Below are 21411 nucleotides of genomic sequence, written 5' to 3'. Positions count from 1 at the left end.
GTGCGGATGATTGTTTATGTACAGGAAGGTTTGCCTTCCTGCACATAAACAATCGACAATGAAGATCTGGCACTTCTATGTGTGCTGCAGAAGCACCCTGCCTTAGGGCTGGAAGGCCTGCCAGAGGGGTGTCTTACTTGTAGTGCACGCAGTGTATAGTGGAAAAGGTGTTTTAGGTTTGCATCAGAGCACTCAGCCTGCAATGGCAGTGGTGGATGCATCTGGATGCATGGCCCTAGAGGGTGGCACAGTCAGTGCTGCTCAGGGAACTACCCTTAGTACCCCATACCATGTTTACCTAAGTACCATTTACTAGGGACTTATGGTGGCAGCTAAAGTTGTTGCCCATTGTGCCAATGCATCACAACAGTTTAGGGAAAGAGATCTATCCCAGGGGACCTGGTTAGCAGGGGCCCTGGGCCCTGGCACCTTTAACTTTGAGGCTACATCATATACCAGGCTGAAAGTGGAGGGCTAACCTTGTCAAAAGAGGCCTTTTCTCACACATTCTACCTGGGGTTTATTTCCATTTGCCTTGTCCAAAAACCTCACTTATCCAATGGCAACAAATTCTGACACTGAGGCGGGTGGTGCCCAATCACCAGATCTTGGTTGTGTGATGACATGTGGATCAAAGTATGGGTTACACAAAGCAAGCATCTAGCAAGCACCAGAGTTAGAATTGACATTGAGGTATTTTGGGATCCCTAAATTGTCACCATCAGTATTTCCCTTTTAGCCTTTAAGAGAGGAGATATAATTAATTAGTGTCTGAAGGGGCTTCCTGTAAATATTATCAGCTTCTTCCTTTAAGAAAGAATCCCCTTTAAAAGTAACCGTGTTGGGATTTTTAAATAAGAATGCTTAGAAAATACCATTTTTTATAATTTTCTTGATATGCTAGTCACCTCAGGATTTATTTTTCGGCATTTTTATATATTGACAAATTGAAACTGCTTTTTTTTAGCAGTGTGCGGCTCATCGGGGGAGGGTTATGAATTAGTTTGTTAAAAGAAACCACAATTGAATGGATTATGGCCTCTTGTGTAGACTGCTTTGATGCAGAGACTGCAGAATAAATCACCTCCCTTAATATCACAAGCCCATTACTACCAGATGCCTGTAAGGTGTGCGGTTCATGTGACTCCTGTCTATATAGGACGAATCACAGTCCTGTAGCTTTGATCTGAAGGATTTTGTTTTTCTTTTTAGCAGAAAGTTTTTTAAAGCCACTTTTGTCAGTGCTCCACAAGCGGTGGTCAGGCTAAATCATTATTGAATTATTTAACTTTCATTTTTTAATGATATCCACTGCAAGAATAATTAGCCTTAGTACATTGCGAAAGGCACCACACACACACACATACATACAGGTTTTACCATCCTTGTGGGGGCTATGACCCATATTTATACTTTTTTAGCACCGCATTTGCGCCGCTTTTTGACGAAAAAAAACAACAATGTTATTTAGTACGTTTGTGCTGCTTTTGCGTAAAAAATGACGCAAATGTGGCACTAAAAAAGTATAAATATGGGCCTATGTGTGCAAACCTGCCTTGTGGGGACTAACCTTTCCCAATATTTTTAAAATATACTAATAACAGACAAATATCAAGAAAAAAAATCATGATACAGGATCCTGCTTCAAATTTGAAAATATATTGTTATTTAATCACACACACAGAACCATCCTTGTGAGGACTTGAACAGGTGCTACTGTCCTTGTGAGGACTTAATCCATAATGACCCACGGTGATTGACTGAAGTTGAAGACATGTCTAAATTAATTTCTATGGTTGTCTACGTTTAAAATATGAGCCTAATTATATCATCCCTGTAACCTTGTTTTTTTTCCAGTGAATACATATATGTATATATAAATACAAACACGCACCTACACACCCATACACGCACCCACCACCACCACTAGCCGCACCTGTTAAGACTAACAACTTCAATGTTTTCTGTGCAGCCGCCATGAGACACACCCAGGAACTGGCAGATTAGATTTGGCAAACTAGGTTAACTTTTCTTTTGCAGAATTAATGAACGTAATAAACCTAGAACGCCATGTCCAGGCGTTTAAATATTTTCTAATATATAGGACATCAATTTCCGGAAGACCCGTTCAATGTACTATTACCTACTATTGAATTCCAGAATGAAGGGAAAGTGGGTGAGATAAACACAGCTCTATGTTTCATGGTATTCATTTTTAAGCCATTTCTGTCTGTAATTCATCAAATTTATTTTATGCTCTTTTATCTGTATTTTAGCCATAATTATTTTATATTATGGGAAAAGATTAACCCAAAACTACTCTTTTTCCGTATTCATTTAACTGATCAAAATACTCTTGCAATTGAACACATTAGGGATTTTGACACAGTAAGCAGTGCTCAATTTCTGAAAGATTAAGGGCCTGATTACAACTTTGGCGGAGGGGATTAATCCGTCCCAAATGTGACGGATATCACGCCCACCGTTTTACAAGTTCCATAGGATATAATGGACTCGTAATACGGCGGGCGGGATATCCGTCACATTTGGGACGGATTAACCCCCTCCGCCAAAGTTGTAATCAGGCCCTAAGTGCTGAGGTCCAAAGATTTGCTGCTGGAGCTGTTGACTGTCAGGGTGCCATATAATGTCTCTTTTATCCATTCCCAGACACTCCCTACTATTTATATCATTCTTGCAGAATCTTTTTCATTCCTGCTTTCTTTTCCGTCTTTTTCTTTCTTCTTCGTTTCCCCTTTCATGTCGTTCTCTCTCTTGTTCTGTGTCAGTCTGTTGAGGAAACAAAAGTGCCGGTCTCCAAAAATGAGGCCCATCTGTGACCTCCGGCTCAAATTAAGCACTAGCTATAGGAAGCGATACTCCACTCACCTGCTATGCACTATGACTTTAACACTTCCGTGCAATGCACATTGGCAGCTGTTTAAAGATTCATGAGGAAACATGTGCCTTTTTTTGCAAACTCATGTGTGTGTCAGTCTACAGAGCTATTGGATTAGCAGTCATGTTTGAGACCATCACACATCCCACACAAGGAGACCTGTTTCTCTATTTTTACATATAGAAAAATAAAAATACAGGGGGTGATACAGGCTCCAATATAAACCTGGCAAATTCAGTTGTGAGAAAATGAATTGATTTTGGGCTGTGTTTTGTGATTTTTTTTTTATTTGGTCAGCTGTGTGTTTCATCCATAGGAATGAGGACTGTTGCTGACATTAATAGATTTTACCTACATGTTCGGCCTTCTACAGCTGGAAAAGCACTGGGTGTGTTTGAAAGGGCAATAAAACTGTCTGAGGATCCACCATGTCAGTGGGTATTCAAAGGACAATGGAGAGGGGGGCAAATTGTATGGGACGGCTGAGGGATCTGACCCACAGAATCACTGATCAGTGCAGGTCTCATGTGCAAACAATCTGAGAGCCCAAAGAAAACTATTGGCAAAGAGTTTCGACTTCAAGGAAAGAGTGCCCATAGCGGAGAACGTGGAATACAAGCCGAGCTGGATAAAGAAGGTGAACAACTGTGGTGAAAGAGATGTAAATTAAATCAAGGAGATGGCAGCAACATTTAAGCAAAGGGCTGGTTAAAAAGGAGACAAAGAGAAGTAAAGAGCTAATAAAGAGTGGTATTGACCAAGAAAGTCAACATGAATGTACCCGATGTAGAAATGCGAGACACTCTTTGACCTGGGCACCTTGTCTTTCAAGGTACCCATTTTCTAAGGATTGTGGAAAGTGAGGGCACTGTTCAACAAGCCAGTAAGAGTGAGCGTGGTCATCAAATAGAAGTGGCTGGCGTGAAAAAGTAAATTTTACAAGTGTGTGAGACTGTCAAGAAGGTGACCATGCCTGAATATGAGATAAAATTCATTGGAAGAAAATAAATTGGCTTGGCGGACCACATAGTGACAGAAAGTGGAACGTGGGAAAAATGTTTGGTGGGACAAAATAGCGCAGGAAGAGCCTCACATGAGTCCAGGGGATTGTGGAAAGTCTAGAGATGTTTGGAGTATTTGGGCAGATGGTTCTAAGGCTCTATCACTGGTTGCCAAGGTGCGTAACCTGGGACTCTGGTCCAGGTCTACAGGGTTTGACTTCTCTACTCAGTGGATCAGGAACTGAGTTCAGTGCACCATAACTTGTACAAGGGGTACAGGTTATTGTAGTCCCACAATCAGGGACGTAGTTTTTGGGAGGGGTGTTACAACCCCCTAATAAATGTATTTTCTGATAAATAGTTGGCTGCAGGTGCTTTCTGTCGAGTATGGTGAGGTGTGTGTCAGATTTCACCAGGAATTATTACAGAGATAGACACACACACACACTCTCTCTCCCTCTCTCTGTTTGGAAAGACTTAAATTTTTTTGGCTATTTCACAAAATAATGCGTTTTCTCTCACGTAGTACACCTACCAATCAGCAATCCTCTCCCTTTCCACAGCCTCTTAAACCCCTCTCATGCGCCTGCTTGTTGTATAAAGTATTTTAACATCATGTGCCCGCAAGATTGTCGGGAAATCTGAAGCTAACACCCCAGCCTCCAATCATACTGACCAAGCTATACCCCTGCCCACAACCCACTGAGCATCCTTGCTGGTGTGGTGTCAATGCTTCCTGGGTTACTAACAGTCCCATAAAGGTTTCAGGGACACTATGGCAATGCAAACGATCTTTCAATAAAGCAATGCACACTGGAGGAGCACTAGAAATGGGATATGAATTTCAAAATATTTATTTTAAAATCAATCAATCAATCAGAGCATTTGTAAAGCACACTACTCACCCGTGAGGTCTCAAGGCGCTGATGGGATAGAGGGGCTGCTACTGCTCAAACAGCCAAGTCTTGAGGTGTCTCCTGAAGGTAAGTAGGTCCTGTGTCTGTCGCAGGTGGGTGGGAAGAGTGTTCCACGTCTTGGCAGCGAGGTGGGAGAACGATCTGCCACCGGCGGTCGTTCTGTTGATGTGTGGGACGGTGGCGATCGTTGTTTTAAACTCCTCAATCCAGTTCACACAATATTGTTTGGTAACACCACCAAAGACAAAAATTAAAAGCAGCTAAACAAAAGGGAAAACAATTATAGCAAGGTTATATAATTACAACAAAGTCCATAACATTGCATGATTAGAGCAGAGCTAATACCACTGCATAGCCATGATATAGTCAATAACACTGCATCACTACTGCAGAGCCAGTAACATATCATTAAAGCACAATCAATGCCACTGCATGCCTACACGATAGCCAATTATGCTAAAGTGGAGCCAATATGACTTTAAATGACATCAGAGTTAATAACACTGCATAAAACTACAGAGGAGACGATGTCACTGCTAACTATAGCAAACCCCAAAACACTGTATAACTATAGTAGTCAATAACACTTCACAAGTACAGCAGAAATAACACTCTCTAACTACAGCAGAGAAAATAACACCTCACGACTACAGCAGAGATAATAACACTGTATAACTACAGGAGAGAAAATAACACTGCATGACCACAGCAGAGATAATAACACTGCATGACCACAGCAGAGATAATAACACTGTATAACCACAGCAGAGATAATAACACTGCATGACCACAGCAGAGATAATAACACTGCATGACCACAGCAGAGATAATAACACTGCATGACCACAGCAGAGATAATAACACTGCATGACTACAGCAGAGTCAATAACACTGCATGACCACAGCAGAGTCAATAACACTGTATAACTACAGCAGAGATAATAACACTGCATGACCACAGCAGAGATAATAACACTCTATAACTACAGGAGAGAAAATAACACTCTATAACTACAGCAGAGATAATAACACTGTATAACTTCAACTGAGTCAGTAACACTGCACAACTGAACACTGTATAATCTCAGCAGAGTCAATAACTGTAGGAGGCTGGCCTGGCTTATAGTGGGTACCTGATGGTACTTACACCTTGTGCCAGGTCCAGTTATCCCTTATTAGTAGATTAGTAGTGTTCTAGCAGCTTAGGCTGATAGAGGTAGCTATAGGAGAGCAGCTTAGGCTGAACTAGGAAACATGCAAAGCTCATGCAATACCACTTATATCATATAGGTACTATGTCATAAAAAAACACGATACACAGGGTTACTAAAAATAAAGGTACTTTATTTTAGTGACAACGTGCCAAAAATATCTCAGAGGATATACTCCCTTAGCGGGTAAGTAAAATACACAAAATATACACACAAACCAAAATCAGGTAAGTAAAACAATTAGAAAAAAAGTGAAAACCCTGTAAAATACAATAGGATGCAATAGGCCTAGGGACAACACAAACCATATACTCTGAAAGTGGAATGCGAACCACAAATGGACCGCTAGGCTAGTGTAGTGTGTAGAGGGTCGCTGAGAGTGTAAGAAAACACTAAGGTTGTATAGGAGACCCCACCCCAAGACCCTAGAAAGTAGGGGTAAAGTACTACTATTTCCCCAGAAACACACTAAACTCGTGATAGAGGATTTTGCAAAGACCACAACAGACTGCAAACCACTGAAGACGGACTCCTGGGCCTGAGGATATGCAAAGGAAGGGGCCCAAGTCCAAGAGTTGTGAAAGTGTCCGGGGGGGCAGGTGCCCACTAAACCCTGGATGAAGGTGTAAAATGGCTGCCTCTGGATGGAAGAAGCTGAAGATTCTGCAACAACAAAAGATGCTAGGAACTTCTCCTTTGTGCAGAAGATGTCCCACGGAGTGCTGGAGGATGCAGAGTTGTTTTTTTGGCAAAAGACCGCAAACAGGCCTTGCTAGCTGCAAGAGTCGCAGTTAAAGAAAAAGGGTGCTGCCCGGGCCCAGGAAGGACCAGGATGTCGCCACTTGGGAGAGGAGACAGAGGGGGCCCTCAGCAATGTAGAGAGCCTATGCACAAGAAGGTAGCACCAGCAGAAATCCTTGAACACGGGTTCAAGAAAACTGAGCATGGCAGTCGTCTCAACACTACAAAAGAGGAGGTCAATTCAGGGAGTTGAGCAATGCAGGACGGAGTGCTGGGGACCTGGGCTTGGCTGTGCATGAAGGATTCCCTGAAAAGGTGCACAAAAGCCCTAGCAGCCGCAATTCTTGTGGTGCAAAGGATTACTGTCTGGAGAGGGGAGGCAAGGACTTACCTCGTCCAAATTTGGACAGTTGGACCACTGGGTAGTATGGGTCACTTAGGTCTACACCTGTGTTCCAGGGGCCACGCTCGTCAGGATGAGAGGGGTCACAGAGTACCGGTGACGCTGAAGTTTGGTGCCTTCTGGAGCAGGGGGAAGATTCCATCGACCCACTGGAGATTTCTTTGTGGCTTCCAGTGCAGGATGAAGGCAGGCAGCCCCCAAAGTATGCACCACCAGGAAACAGTCAAGAAAGCTGGCAGTATTAGGTGCTACATTGTCGCTGGTAGTCTTCTTGCTACTTTGTTACAGTTTTGCAGGCGTCCTGGAGCAATCAGCGGTCGATCCTTGGCAGAAGTCGAAGAGAGAGGTGCAGAGGAACTCTGATTAATTCTTGCAAGTCGTTATCTGAGAAAAAGCCCACTGGAGAGATCCTAAATAGCCCTCAGAGGAGGATTGTCCGCCTAGTCAGGTAAGCACCTATCAGGAGGGGTCTCTGACGTCACCTTCTGGCACTGGCCACTCAGAGGCCTCCAGAGTGCCCTCACAACTCTGGATCCAAGATGGCAGAGGTCTGGGACACACTGGAGGAGCTCTGGGCACCACCCCTGGGGTGGTGATGGACAGGGGAGTGGTCACTCCCCTTTCCTTTGTCCTGTTTCGCACCAGAGCAGGGGCTGGGGAGTCCCTGAACCGGTGTAGACTGGCTTATGCAAGGAGGGCACCATCTTTGCCCTTCAAAGCATTTCCAGAGGCTGGGGGAGGCTACTCCTTCCCAGCCCTTAACCCCTATTTCCAAAGGGAGAGGGTGTAACACCCTCTCTCAGAGGAAATTCTTTGTTCTGCCTTCCTGAGACTGGGCTGCCCAGACCCAAGGAGGGCAGAACCCTGTCTGTAGGTTGGCAGCAGCGGTAGCTGCAAAGAAAACCCCAGAGAGCTGGTTTGGCAGTACCCGGGGTCCATAGTGGAGCCCCAGGGATGCATGGGATTGGCACCCGAATACCAGATTTGTCATGGGGGGACAATTCCACGATCTTAGACATGTTACATGGCCATATTCGGAGTTACCATTGTGAAGCTACACATAGGTATTGACCTATATGTAGTGCACGCGTGTAATGGTGTCCCCGCACTCACAAAGTCCGGGGAAATGGCCCTGAACTATTTGGGGGAACCTTTGCTAGTGCAAGGGTGCCCTCACACTTAGTAACTTTGCACCTCATCTTCAACAAGTGAAGGCTAGACATATAGGTGACTTATAAGTTACTTAACTGCAGTGAAAATGGCTGTGAAATAATGTGTGCGTTATTTCACTCAGGCTGCGGTGGCAGTCCTGTGCAAGGTTTGTCTGAGCTCCCTATGGGTGGCAAAAGAAATGCTGCAGCCTATAGGGATCTCCTGGAACCCCAATACCATGGGTACCTAGGTACGATATACTTGGGAATTTTAAGGGTGTTCCAGTGTGCCAATTAGAATTTGTGGAAATGGTCACTAGCCTATAGTGACAATTGTAAAGGTAGATAGAGCATAAGCTCTGAGGTTCTGGTTAGCAGAGCCTCCGTGACATGGTTAGTTACTACACAGGGACACACATTTAGGCCACAAACAATAAGCACTGGGGTCCTGGCTAGTAGGATCCCAGTGAGACGGGCAAACACAAACTTACATACATGTAAAAATGGGGGTAACATGCCAGGCAAGTTGGTACTTTCCTACAATAATATTGTGTAACTACAGCAGAGTCCATAACACTGTATAACCACAGCAGAGATCATAACACTGTATAACCACAGCAGAGATCATAACACTGTATAACTACAGCAGAGATATTAACGCTGCATGACTACAGCACTGATAATACTGCACAGCTACAGCATTACAGAAGTCATTAACACTGAATAACTACACCAGGGTCAATAACAATGCGTACCTAGAGCTGAGGTAATAACACTGCATGACCACAGCAGAGATAACAATGTATAGCTACAACAGAGTCAGTAACACTGCACAACTGAACATTGTATAATCACAGCAGAGTCCATAACACTGTATAACTACAGCACAGATAATACTGCACAGCTACAGCAGAGTAAACAACATTGAATAACTGCAGAAGCCATTAACAATGTACAACTACAGCAGAGTCAGTAACACTGCATTCCTTCATCAGATCTCATAGTACTTCGTACCCCCAGCAGAGGGAGGGCATTCCAGGAGCGGGTCCTCTGTGTGAGTTGCACCAGACAGCTCCTGGCAGCGAGAGGTGACTTCCCCCTAAGGAGGGCACCGGATGTTCTTTAACAAGAAAGGCAGCACAGGACACATATGTAGGGGGTGATGATTGTGCGTGCTAGGCCTCGTGGGAAGGAGGACCCTCCTGGCACGCCGACAGCACATCCCACTGGAAACTCACCCCCCCCCCCCATCCGCCACCGAATTCTGAGAGCACGCGCCCCCTAAGGAGCGCTGTAGGAACTCTGACGACCCTTCATCCTGCTCTCCACCGGTCACCACCTGCTTCACTCAGTGCGTAACAAAGGCCCCCGCAACCCTCGCGGTGGTCCCCCCTCACCACAGTACATTGTGCAGGGGCGGCAGGTCGGTGGCTGAGTCCACTAGGGAGGGTGTCCCGTTACAGGTACTTTGTGGGGGGGACCCGTCAAGTTTCGTTACGCCAGGGTCTTCATCCCTGCACCGGGCATGTATACTCGCATGTACCTGAACATGAAATCACAGTGCTCGGACACCTCAAGTCTGCATCACGCCTCATGATCTTAAAAAAAGGTAACGCGCTAGCTTTGAATATGTAAAAATGTAGAGCCACCCAATGCATGATCAATACATGTTACCCATCGTCCAAATCAGGCCCTCCAGGCACAGGTGAGTCATGGTCCGAACCCTCATCAGTGTGGCAGAATCAGTGAAGTGCCCAGAATAAGTCTCTGATTGTTTATTGGCGCTGCATTTCTTTGAAGTATTCTAAGTAAAAGGAAGAATATATATTTAAAAAATAACATGACATTTATTTGACCTCTGCTCCCTCAAAGCTGGCTTCAGTTGGGCTACTTCCTCAGATTTGAAAATTGTTGCAAGTAAAAACACACTCCACAGTACACACTGTGCACATTTGGAAGTTTGCCTATATGTACTTCAGAGTATTATTGACAGTTGGCTCGTTGGTCTAGGGGTATGATTCTCGCTTTGGGTGCGAGAGGTCCCGGGGTCAAATCCCGGACGAGCCCTTCTTTTTGCCATTTCATCAATTGTAATATGTTGACAAATAACCGTTGAATCAGAAAAATAAGTCATTGAAAAAACACACCCCGGGCGGGTTTTGGAGTTGGGGCCCCTCGCAGTCACAAGGAGAGTTATCCCCATAGATCAGCGGACAGCTGCAGAAACAGCTGGAAGCCGCGTGAGCTGCCACGTCAGCAGCAGGAGGAGTTGTGTGTTGTCATGTTTTATTTTTGTCACGAGCAGTTGGGTGTTTCGGACAGGGTCGTTAGAGCTGTGTTAAAACCACACTCTGTGGAACAGAGCAGTCAGTTGTGACAGTGCACGGGTGTGTGAGACATCTGAAGTGTGCAAAGGATTGTGAGGGCACCAGAGGCAGAGCTGCCCCTCGCCCTCTACCCCCTCCCCAAACACAGAGGCCTCTCGACTAGTAGCTCGAACATTTACTCTTTTTTTTCCAAATATGTGCTTCGTGTACAGAGCTAGCTTAGATTCCGTGCCGCCGTAATTGTGATGTGTACATTCGATGTCTCTTTCAGGGGCATGCCTCTTAAAAGTGCAGCAGGTGCAGTGGCACCGGGGAGCAAGCACAGCAGTAACACCTGTCTTTCCCTACCAAATAAGGGGTGGGGTCGTTTATGCTCTTGGCTTGTACTGGCCGCATTTACTATGTGAGTACGCCCTGCTGGACTTTATATGTCCCATGATTTTCGTATTTATGACTTTTCCAAACTGGTGAAGAACCACCACATACTGTACCAGTTGACTGAGTGCACTCATTCTCATGGGTATGTTTGCTGGCACAGTAATATCCAAACATACATTTCGCGGGTCTGTACAGAGGCACAGTGTTTGAGAGATGGGCATATTCAAGCTGGTGCTTCACAGATTGTAGGCAGCGTTTACACCTGAAGAAGAGCAGAGCCGGCCTTTAGCCTGGGCGAGCTGGGCCCCGGCCCAGGGCGCTAATATCCCGAGGGGCGCCTGGAGCTGTGGGCTTTACGCTTAGTCCAACAGAGCGCCCCCCTCATGCTGTTCCTTTCTGTCTGATCTGCCAGTTTAAAGTGGTTTTCGTCCTTCATTATCACACAGTGGGAGATGTTTTTAACACCCCTTTATGCCCCTCCCTTCGCCCTCTGACCCCTGCTGACACATCAACAAAACCCTCACCTGCGTGAGGCAGAAGCGCTATCGGTGATTTAGGTGAGCTGGGGGCAGGGCTTAATTTGTGATTATTGTTTCCGGTGCTGAGCACCGGCACTTATTTTGGAGGGCCGGCTCTTATCCTTCTGCCTCAAGCATTTGCAGCGACCAAAAGTCACATATGGGAAAGACGGAGGAAGAGAAAAACGAAAAAGCGTCACAAAGGTAGAAAGCAGAGAGCTGAAAGAGTGAGCAGAAGGGGCAGGGAGTGGCTGTAAATTGATTAAAGAGGCCGAGATGGCTTCAGGATTCCGCCGCCTCAGTATTTATTCTATGCTCGAATATTTAAATGCAGCAACCGCATGTTTAAAAGAAGGGCTTTGGGCACCGGCAGTATTGATCCACAAATTAAGCACTGGCTGTGGGGGGGGGGGGGGGGTTGTTTGTGTTCCGGGATCAGTCACTGTTCATCCGGGTACTGCCGGTGAACACAAAAGGACCCCCTGCTGCCTCATTTAATTCACTGCCCTCAGCAAGGGAGAAAGACGATAGAACACTCCCCAACCCCGGCAGTGGGTGGGGGGGATTAATGCCAGAGGTGGACAGGCCAATGAATTAGAATTAAGAGCCGAGCCAATGGCCTGGCTTGCCTCTGACACCCGTGCACGTGCACACACATACTTGAACCGTAACTCATTTAATAAACGTCATATACATATATGACAAAACCGCCTTCAAAATTAAAACAAAAAAAGATTTCTTTAAGACTTAAGAATGTTTCCTCTTAGTACATCAGATTAGACAGCTGCATTCAAAGGTGTTTATTGTGTTCGATTTTAAACATGAACTCGGAAACATTTCCTGTCTCTACACTGGTCACAATGCATTAGTGAACTAGGGGTAACTCCAGTTCTCGTCTGCATCTTATGTGGGAATTGGTTCTTATGATAGATAGAACAACATTTTTGAATATTAAATGAAATACTTTTTTGTTATGCAGTGCACACCCCGCACTCACATTTGAAGGTAATTCTTCTATACGTCATAGTAAAGAATGAGAGGCTCAATGAAAAATATATTCCCCAAGGATCGCACCATTGGTTGAAGTGTGAAAGTCGGGGCTGAGTCCAGCATTTCTGGTTTCACGCTGTACAATTGACATGCGAGGTGTATTTTTCTCTCTCCTGTTTAGCATCAAAGATGACTGCTTTGTCTTGAATTCTTGACCTATGAGGTCAGCGCGTGAGTGGCTGGCAGAAGCCTCCTGAAAACTCGGCTTGTTGTGGGCTCGAGGGCTCCAGAGGGCCTCGGGCCGGGCCAGAGCCAGGCATCAGGCTCGCGCCTCGCTCGGGCTTCCACTGGGTCGCCCACCTCTAGAACAGGCAGTGCCCGGGGCAGAGCTGGCAGGGTCAGGGGGTGATGCTTCGAAGCGGGGCATTGGATAGACAATTCACATGTGCAGATCGCTCGTGCACATTTTTGTAGAGTGTCTATGTCGAGTTCACTGTTTTACCTGCATACATGAAATGACAAATTTAATGTTCTTGGGTGACCACCCGTCCGTAAATTTCACGGACTGTCCGTAATTTCACCCTGCTGTCCGTTGTCCGTGATAAAGCTTTAACGGACGGCATTTGTCCGTAATTTTAGGCTTTCACCTAAAGGGCAACGGAGGCAGGGCGAAATTATGGGCAGAGGAGTTTCCCCAGCCGGCTGGAAGGTAGGGGGTCTCCTGTGCTCTGAGGGAGGGAGGGGCAGACAGATAAGAAAAGGCCTTCTTGCCAGGGGGTCTCCTTCCCTAAAGACATGCAAATGTGTGTAACTGGTAAATCTGCAAATACAAAGGGGCTTGAAAACCTGCATTGACTTTACTAAAAGGAGTCACTTTAAGTTTTCTGGTGGCAAAGATATTTCTTTCAGAGAGGTATTGTAATGGTGTTCCAAGGTGAGCTGTGGAGTGTGTGGTTTTAATGGAGTGTTATAATTTTTTTTTAGCACTAGGTATAAACTGTATATTATTCAAATCTGTATTTGAGAAGCGTTTTTTTTTTAATTTCACCGAAATGTATTTGCGCATTTTGTAGCAGCCTTTATTATGATGTCATTGTATTTTTTACAGTTCTTTCAGGTACTTAGGTACCTCATAGTACTAACAAACATTGGCAAAGCAATAGGTCTCATCTACGAAAGAGTTATTGGCTTTGCTAGTGTGTTTTAGCCATTAGCCATGTTATGCACCAGAGTAGCTGCTGTTCAGCATGGCTTAAAGCTAGTGGCATAGTGGTGTGGAGTGGAGTAGAGTAGCATAGGAGCAGTGGCGTAGAGCCCAGTGGTGCAAAGTACAGTGCAGTGGGGTACAGTGCAGTTGTTTAGATTGCGTTAGCGTAGAGTGCACTGGTTTAGAGTGGAGTGGCGTGGGACAGAGTAGCGTGGTATAGAGTGCAGTGAAGTAGAGTGGCATACAATAGAGTGGCAGAGAGAGCAGTAGTGTAGAGTAGTGCAGTGGCATAGATTGCAGAGTAGACTCACGTTGCAGGGAGTGCAGTGGTGTAGTGTAGAGTGGTGCAGAGTAGGGCAAAGTGCTGTAGAGTGTAGTGATGCAGAGTAGAGTGGCATAGAGTGCAGTGGCATAGAATGCAGTAGCACATAGTACATTGGTGTATAGTACGGTGGTGGAGAGTGCAACACTGCAGAGTAGAGTGTCAGTGCAGTGATGTAGAGTGGAGTAGAGTGGCACAGAGCAGTGGCGTAGAGTACAGTGGTACAGAGTAGAGGGCAGTGGCGTGCAGTTGTTTAGAGTGCATTGGTGCAGAGTGCAGTGGAGTAGAGTGGCATACAATAGAGTAGCAGAGAGTGCAGTAATGCAGAGTGGTTCAGTGTCATAGAGTGCAGAGTAGACTCATGTGGCATAGAGTGTAGTGGTGTAGAGTAGTGCAGAGTGAAGTATTGTAGAGTGGTATAGAGTATAGTGCCTAGAGTGCAGTGGCATAGAGTAGAGTGGTGTAGAGTGCAGAGTTGCAGAGTAGAGTGTCAGTGCAGTGGTGTAGAGTGGTACAGAGAACAGTGGCATAGAGTACAGTGGTGCAGAGTAAAGGGCAGTGCAGTTGTTTAGAGTACACTGGTGTAGAGTGCAGTTGCATAGAGTGGCATTGGGCAGAGTAGAGTGGCATAGAATGCAGTGGAATAGAGTATATTGGTGCAAAATGCAGTAGTACAGAGCAGAGTGGTGTAGAGTATAGTGGCGGCCAGAGCAGTGTTGCAGAGTGTCAGCTTGCAGTAGTGTAGAGTGCATTGAACTAGAGTGCAGTGGTCAGAGTGGTATAGAGTACAGTGGCGTAGAATAGATTGTTTCAGAGTAGAGTGCAGTTGCATAGAGTGGAGAGGTGCAGGGTAGGGTGCAGTGGCATAGAATGCAGTGGCACAGAGTGCAGTGGCATAAAATAGATTATTTCACAGTAGAGTGAGGTGGCTTAGAGTGGAGAAGTGCAGGTTAGAGTGGAGTTGCATAAGGTGGCATAGAGTGTGATGTCATAGAGTAAAGTAGTGTAGAGAGCCGTGGCATAGAGTGCAGAGGTGCAGAGTAGATTAGAATGATGTATGGTGTATTGATGTAGAGTGCAGGGGCATAGAGTTGAGTGTTAAAGAGTAAAGTGCATTAGCATAGAGTGTATTAGCTTAGAGTGCAGTGGCGTACAGTGCAGCGTTGCAGAGGGGCAGAGAGTGGAGTTGTGTGGATTAGATTTGTGTTGCCTAGACTGGAGTGAAACAACGAAGCGGGTGTAAAATGAGGATAAATGGCGCTACGGGTAATGATCTACCCCCAGTAGATATCGGGGAACCTCTTCAGGGAAACACCCTACCCTTGGAGGAAAGCACCTCCAACTACAGACTTGATGTGGCGAGGGTCCCTTCTTATTATATAGAAAACCAGGAATATTAAATGAACACTTAAAAAAAAACTTTCAATTTCAATACATCAGTCCAAAATATATCACAATGGTCCTGGAGTCAACCAGTCAAGTTGATTGATGAATCCAAAGTCTTTATTCCAAATCTGATTCACATTACACAGTCTGTAATCCACAGGTTATAATCCTTCCAGCCAACACGTGTTTCGTCTTGGGAAATTATATATTTCTTACGACTTCTTCAGGGCTTCTTAATTCAGGCACTAATCGTCAACAGTCAAAAATGTGAATTTCTCCACTCGAAATTTCGATCCATAACACCGGTAGTATTTCAATAACCCATTATTCCGCCACTCCTTATTTAATGGCTACAGCGTCTAACAGTAAGGACGCCTTGCGAGTACGTCCTTACTGTTAGACGCTGTAGCCATTAGACAGAAGACAAGAAGACAGAGCCTGACATTTGACTTTGTTCTTTGAATGCACAGCAAATATGATAAGATAAGAACAAGATTTACAGGCCTGTTTACAGAAAGGGAGCACTCGGCAGGATACTGTAAATAAGGTTTTGGCAAGGGAAGGGAGGAATTCAAGCTGCATAGCCTAAAACAAATAAAGCCAGCAAATTGAAAGCAACAAATTGTGAGTTACAAACCACAAGGCCAATGGCAAGCAACGGGCAGAATGCATTCACAAGGAAGCACTATGAATTTACTTAAAGTGACAGCTGTGAGATACTTTGTGGGGAAAGTCCAGTATTTTAGTCCATATCTTGCAGAGGTTTGGTACATCAATCACCCAAGTAGTATGACAAGAAGACCTGGAGTGGTTTCCATGTTGCAGGATAGGTCTGTACACCCATTCAATCAGTTTGCCACCATTTCCTATGGTGCAGAGCTTCTGGCACACCTCTTGTAGGGTTAGTGCTAGGTAGCAGACATGAAATAGGGCATTTAATGATTATTTAAGGTGGTTGTAAGTAAGGAGTTGACCGGGGTGAAGATGGTAGTCTGCCACAAGGGTTTGGAAATTTAGTAGCTCTCTGTTCAGAAACAAAGTCCCCAACTTTATGACACCTGCAACATGCCACTGATGGAGTTGCTCTGAGCACAGCCATCCTGTGCGAGTGGGAAGGCTTAGCAAAGGTAGTGCAGGAGCATAGGGTTTCTTTGTGTCAGTGAGTTTACAGGTTCTGACAAGGCAAGAGAAAGCCATGCATGATAACCCCGGATTGTGAACCATAGAATGGTCAGTAGGAAACGATGAGCAGTGCATTAAGCCTTCCTTAAAAGTATTTACTGGCAAACCCCATCTCATGCAGGGAGGTGGGCAGAAAGCCAGTGAGCCACCCATTGGACATCCGCAGCTGAATAAAAGCATTCTAAGTCCAGAAGATCTAATCCACCCGCAGTCACAGTTAGCTTTAGAGTGGAAAGAGCTCCCGATGGCGCTGCAGTGACCAAATCAGATGTGTGGCCTATCTGAAGAAGGAATGAAGGACGAGCGGGGAAGGTTTGCAAAATAATACTATCATTGGGGTAGCACACCATCTTCGCTAGTGCCACATGGCCTCTACAGAAAGCAGAAGAGAAGACCAAAAAGCAAACTGGGCTTAGAGGAACCGTTCGCTCTGCCGAGATTTTCATCCTGGAAATCAGTGTAAGAATGGTACATATTAATCATTAGGTATTGAAAGGTAACTGGTTCCCAGTTCAATCTGAGATCAAATTGTGCATGAAGGCGAAAACAGTGCCATATGTTAAAGAAACACTAATTACATTTTAAAATTTGTAAATTTTCTTTGTGCAATTTACATCCCAACTATTTTGAAGATTCTATGTGTACTTGACACTTAGGGATAACCCAGATCTCTAGTTTGGCTTTTGCTCAATTTCAAAACCATATAAAGACATGGACTAAGCAGGCAATTGCCTTGCACAACCTTGCAAGGGGTCTGGCCCCTGCTCACACTTCACAAGCACTAACAGCGAACCATTGCACCAGAAGAGTTTGCCAAGGTGGATGGGTGTTAATTGTTCAACCACTTGACAGTGCCCCTTCTGTTTCGCTCCTGTGTGCAGACAACTCCCCAGGTACCCAATACCTTCAAATAGTCTTGGTGGACCCATCTTGTCTGATTTTAGGAATTGTCCCACCTTGTTCTTCTCTTCTTTATTTGTCCAGTTGTTAGCAACAACCCTTTGAATTACTTGCTGTGGATCTCCCATTTGATCTCGATTTCATCCTACTCTTTTATTATCTTTGATTGGTAGTCCGGGCTCCCATTTCTGAGATAAATGTAGAGTCCCAAACATACACTCTAGTGCAGTGAGACTACAGACAAGTTATGGCTACATCACATCCTGTCATTAGGTGTGAGACTGTCACCCACACCATCCGCCCTGCCTCTTTAAAAAAAATTAGGTTGAAAGTCCATGGGCGGTTGGGGTAAGCCAGATGTTTTTGTTCAATTTGTTTAAACTAGCATAAGGTTAATTACCTTAATGTTTCCCAAACTGTTTGCCAGGGGTTTTTAAATGTTCAGAAACATAATCAAAATGTTGCTGTTACTTTCTCTTCTGGAAAGATCGGGTAGATTTGGGTAGGGGTGATGGCCTTGCCATGAAGGGCATTATTTACTACTGAACAAGGACGTAATGTGACACCTGAATGTAGCACACCAGGAGGAAATCACAAAAGGTCCACAGTGAATAAATAGTGCTATGTTAAAAAAGAGTAAATAAATGCACTGACAACATAGTGAGGCATGGCCTCTCTTGTGTGTGTCTGTAAAACTGACGTTTGTTCTTGAATTTTTGTCCTGAATTTTGACCCTTTGTCCTGAATTTTTGTCCTGAATTTTGACCCTTTGTCCTGAATTTTTTACAGTCCTGTCCAGAATTTGCCTCAGTGCCAGGTGGTCACCCTATGAGGAGCCCGCTTTCAGAAACTCTCTGACTCTGCCGTCCTCCCTATCCTCAGTCTGGGTGCTCCCCTGCTCAGTTTTGTTCACCCCCTGGCTGCCGCACATCCAAAATGCTGAATTTTCCCGCCCTATTACATTCTCCTAGAACAGGCATTCGTGGCTCATCGACAAAGCATCTTTCTTCTCTTCTTGGTGTTCATATTTAGTTCCAATAACGATCTTTTAAATATCCAAACTACATGAACCAGAAAACAAAATGGAATCCAGGACATGATGTCACACTGGTGCTTTCCATGAGATAAACTCTATAGCTAGGAGCGTCGCCACCCTCCCCCCCACCATCCCCTGCCAGGAGCGGCAGCTGGAAAACCTTTACAAGGAAACTATAATAAACTGAGTTTATCAGGGGTGGGGCCACAGGGGTGACGAGCAGCGAGGGGGAGCGCTCAGTACTCCCCCTCAGAGCGCATGTGTGCTCGGCCGGACGGCTCGGGCCGGCCAAGCACACATGCGCAGTAGGCTCTCTCCAGCCCAGCAACACAGTTGTCTGGCAGGAGAGCGCCTGCACAGGCTACCAGTCTGCCTGGGACTGCCCTGGCTGGGCGCTCCCAGCCAATCGTGACGTTGCTTTGAGCAGCGTCAGGATTGGCCGCAGGCTGGGAGGGAGCCTGTGCCTGCACTCGAGGGCAGAGAGGATTAAGCGGGGCGGCGGCGAGCAAGGTAAGTGTTTATTAATTTTTTATTATTTAATTTTTATTCCCCCCCGCCTGCCGCCCGCCCCTTCCGCCTGCTTCAAGCCTCGACTGCTCTTTAGAGAGCATTCCCGAAATATCTTCTGTAGTATCCTCTATGCAGAGGGTGAAAGACAACTCAGAGCCAGGTATTTTCAATACTTTATTTATCAGCGCTTAATTTGAGCACTTTTATCCAGAGCAAAAGAGAGACAACAACAAAACAAATAAATTAGAAAGACCAAGACAGAAAAACTGTGACAAAGGGAGAAAGCAGGAATACAAAAAGAATAGGGGTAGGTAGAACTCGTGGAATTTCACTCTGTGGAATGTCGCAGAGTTACACAAAAACTGTGTGCGTCTTCTGGAGTTCTGCCAACAGGCAGAAATATGCATTTCACACTGTTCGCGCTGCGATTTTGCACTAGTAGCGCGTTACATGCTGAACACGAATCACATAAGGGGACGCCAAACCTCACTCGCATGGGAGAAAAACCTCTGCAGTGCGCCGATTGGCAGAATTTGGCTGGAACTCTGTGATACAAGAGTAATGCAAGTAAATACATTCCCCCAAACCCGCAAGAGGAATGAAACTTTCCACCCAGGCATAGAAAAGAACTTTCAAGGGTGAGACTAGAAGGCAGGGAGTGTCTATGGACAGATTTAAGAAGCATGTGGTGGACTCAAGACTACAATGCCTTGGTATTTGTAACTTGTAGTTTCAATAGCTGACTTCCGAACATAACTTTGGGCTTGGAACATATTTTTTCTCACATTAAGCACTGTTTATTATTGTTTCCCTCTCAGGTACTTTTGTTCCTCTTCTGAGGAAGCTTGTATCTGCTTATTCCTCCCATAGGGTATCCTATCTTTGGAATGCCCTGCTCGCCCCCACTTCCCGTCCCATCCCTGTGCATTGTCCTGGCTGTGAAAATCAGAGACTCTGTCCTGCAGGGGTTCTAGTGTACGCACATGACAACTCCTTCACCATTGTATCTCTTTTTTCGCTAAACCTTTGAAAGAATGCGCAAAGCCAATTGGTCTACATTGACAGCTAACCATTTGCCTTTAACAATGCCTTTTTTTGTTTTGGCATGGTTTTTGCAAACTTTATCGTTGTAGAAGCTGCCAGGCCCTCATCAATCTAAAAAAAAGAGTGGCTTAAAGCAAAAATATTTTTTGTCCTCAGCACACGTTGCCGTAGTAGCCTGTGGCAACGAAGGGAACTACACTATTCACTGTCCATAAGGAAGTGCCCCATCTGTGACTGGTTCCACCTGTCCTGCTTTAATTCCAGGAAGTTGGGTATTTTCCTTTCCCTTCCAGATTCTCTAAGACCCACTGAGTTATGAATGTTTGGGGGTTCTGGGGTCTCTGTGTTGAATGCTCCTTTAGTGTGGTGATGTGGTGGCCGTTGTGAGCAGCAGGTCAGGGTGTTTGTGGGAGTCTGCAAGACTGTTCCATGAGGTGGTCATTACGCTTCCTGAAGCACCGCCCTTTCTGATGCTACTGAGGAGGAGAATGGAGCTGCAGGTTGAAGGGAGGCCTTTAGGTGATGCTCATCCTTTTGTCTACCACGATCACACTTAAGTGCAGAGCCTACACCCCTTTTTCAGTCTCGATTGTGGGTGATCCAGGCTGAAGACTACCCTTCTGTGAGGGGCATTAGTACACAAAAGCTCTATCGGGACAGCAACCTATCGAGGCCACACAGCTTGCACAACCCATTGCCCCTGCCAGCTCTACAAATAACAATACCAACACAACTACTAAGCATCACACTCCTACAAGCTAGACAACTCAGACTATTCGAGGCCCCCAAAGTCAAAAGAATGGATAGGGAAGCAGGTATTAGTCCCTTTCAATGTATACTAAATGAATAAACAACTATTGTTGTGTTCATCTTGAAAGATGACAAACACCGCCACCATGTGGTAGACTGTCATAAGTGCCGGCGTTGCCAATTAAGTGCCAGCGATGAGCGCCAGAAACCATTGACTCAAATTAAGTACTGTCACCCAGACAACTTCATATAGCCTTTGAAAGATCATAAATATGCTGTGAACACCTTCACCACCTCACTCAAAAATGTGTGCTCTTTAAGACCACTGCGGAATACCATGTGTCCTCATGACAGCCTCTGTTATTCAGGCCCATCCTTAAGTCACAACTCAGTGAAAGTGGTCAATGCCCCCCATGCCATGCTGCCAGGCTACAATTCATTTTAACGAGAATGCCCAGATTAGAGCACACCTTGTAACCAGGACATCGGGTGCCCGGAACGCCGATCAGCACGCTTCAGGTGGAGCTGCACTGAGGGT

General features: G+C 45.4%; 1 long non-coding RNA gene and 1 other non-coding gene across 2 annotated transcripts in view; one reads left to right on the top strand and one right to left on the bottom strand.

Moving 5' to 3' along the window:
* Positions 1–4827: 4827 nt before the first annotated feature.
* The window catches only part of LOC138294245 (uncharacterized), a 41706-nt gene continuing 25122 nt past the window's right edge, over positions 4828–21411 (bottom strand). The window contains exon 3 of the long non-coding RNA XR_011203299.1: positions 4828–5077. This is a non-coding gene — a long non-coding RNA (uncharacterized lncRNA). The remainder of the gene's footprint in view (positions 5078–21411) is intronic.
* TRNAP-UGG (transfer RNA proline (anticodon UGG)) lies at positions 10319–10390 on the top strand. Its single transcript has one exon. It is a non-coding gene; the product is annotated as a tRNA-Pro (tRNA).

The sequence above is a fragment of the Pleurodeles waltl genome, chromosome 4_2, assembly GCF_031143425.1.
Source record: "Pleurodeles waltl isolate 20211129_DDA chromosome 4_2, aPleWal1.hap1.20221129, whole genome shotgun sequence".
Taxonomy (NCBI): domain Eukaryota; kingdom Metazoa; phylum Chordata; class Amphibia; order Caudata; family Salamandridae; genus Pleurodeles; species Pleurodeles waltl.
Note: the sequence above shows the minus strand (reverse complement) of the source record. Positions and strands in the feature narration are given on the sequence as shown.